Below are 1978 nucleotides of genomic sequence, written 5' to 3' on the forward strand. Positions count from 1 at the left end.
AGGTAAAATGAATCAAGTATAGTTATGTACAGGTATTATCATCAATTGACAGGCTCACTGACTCCACACCATGCAGTTAGGAATGATCAATACAACTGAATTATGTTACTTATTTCAGACAATGGTCGAGGTCCAATGTCAAACATTGCATGCATTGTGCCAACGCTACAATGTAATACGGAATATAATATCACAGAAGCAAATCGTATAACCATAGCAACTGTTGTATTGTACATGTTGATGCCACCATGGTTACCTGTCAACGATGCTACACCATATTGACGTATTTTGTATATACTCGGATTTTAACTGGGATCGATGAGCCACGAAGAAACGTAACATAAACGTAAGTATTTGGCTTCTTGTAAAATAATAATTATTATAATAATTAACAAGATGTAGTCAAGAACCCAGTGGCGTACCAGTGGGCGTTAGCTGTCAAGGTGGGTGGGATGGGAGCGGTTTGAGCGTAGCCGATTGGAGTGGGGGCAAGTCGAGACTTCAAAAATATACAATGTTACACTATTTTAGCCCATAATATGGTCATAAAGAAGGTGCATAATGCCAAAATTCCAATATTGGTTAATGTTTAGCTTATTATAAAAAAATGGATTCCATAAAATATACATTGCAGCGTTTGAAAAGGTTAAGTACTTCGGCCATTGTCCGAAATAAGTAACGGAATTAAATCTTATTGATCTCTTCCTAAATGTATAGTGTGGAGTCGGTGAGCCCATCATTTAAATATAATACCTGCACAGAAATAAAGGTTACTTCAAACAGATATAATAACAGCTTGATATTTAACTTTAATAATTTATTAGCGTATTAACAACATATTGATCTCTTATTTGAGAACCGGGCGTTTAACTAAATTTCATTAGGTATTAGATATGATCATGGTGTCTGCTACGTTATCGATCCTATCATGGAAATAACACACCTTGATCATATCTAATCAACTGATGAGTTTACATGCAAAGCCGATTAGGCCGAAAAGAGAGCAGCGTGGCTCACTGGTTAAGGTCTCTTCCTTTGGTGTGAGAGGTCCTTGGTTCAATTCCCAACAAAATTCCCGTTCTCCCCGTGATTCATCTGGTAATGGCGGGGCAGAAGATCCATGATAAAAAGACCTCGTTACAGTTGGTTCCGATCAGGGTACACTTGCCTGTCCTGTACAAAATACCCCGACCAGCTATCTAGGGCGACCCCCCATACCGACATTGCCTGGTTAATAATTACATTCTACAGCAGATATACTAAAATGAATACCCGGTGATATTCAGACGATAAATCTTTGGATACGGGGGTAGAAAGTGATGAATATCTCCCGTAATTTTTTGTTCTAAAGAAGCCATATTTGTATGCTTGCACTTGAATATATGTGTTGAAAGGATATGATAGTCGTTAGCTTGCGTATTGAGAAAGAAGCGTGCGTATTGAGCTCAAAAACTGACAAATGGCCGAACTATAGCGCAGCGCAGGCCACCCGTGGAGGCAGTCTAAAAGCAGATGACCTCATGGCGTATACCATGCTCACTGAGGTCAGTCACCAGGCTATTGTCAATAGCTTTATTCGGATGTTTCGGCCCATTATGCGTCTCAAAACTATTAAACAGGTCGAAACAAAATGGCAATGCGTGGCTGTGGATTCAACCTACCATGGCGATTTCTGCCATGAAGATATCGGGGCATTGACACTGTGTCCCCTTCACCGGGTCACTTGCACTTGGCCGAAGTTTCGTCAGCGTTATCTCCAAGATTTCAGCTGTTAATGCCTAAATATGTTCGACATTCAAAAAACACCATTTACATTGTTTAGTTAAGACCATCCACATGTGAACTCATCAGATCCTAATTATTCTTATTTCTAGTCCAATAAGGGCGTCATATCACCCCATTTTCAGGCTTTCCATGCGAGGGACAAAACGCCCAAAACGTTGGGATTATATGATTGGCGCTGGCATAACCTCAATAA

The 1978-nt window shown here is 39.9% G+C and overlaps 1 protein-coding gene across 2 annotated transcripts in view; it reads left to right on the plus strand.

Moving 5' to 3' along the window:
• Positions 1-209: 209 nt before the first annotated feature.
• Positions 210-1978, plus strand: part of LOC140144092 (alpha-N-acetylneuraminide alpha-2,8-sialyltransferase-like) — a 13744-nt gene continuing 11975 nt past the window's right edge. For both annotated transcript variants that reach the window (XR_011857832.1, XM_072165928.1), the window contains exon 1: positions 210-346. The gene's annotated coding sequence lies outside the window, so the exon portion shown is untranslated. The remainder of the gene's footprint in view (positions 347-1978) is intronic.

Source organism: Amphiura filiformis, unplaced genomic scaffold (genome assembly GCF_039555335.1).
Source record: "Amphiura filiformis unplaced genomic scaffold, Afil_fr2py scaffold_39, whole genome shotgun sequence".
NCBI classification, from domain to species: domain Eukaryota; kingdom Metazoa; phylum Echinodermata; class Ophiuroidea; order Amphilepidida; family Amphiuridae; genus Amphiura; species Amphiura filiformis.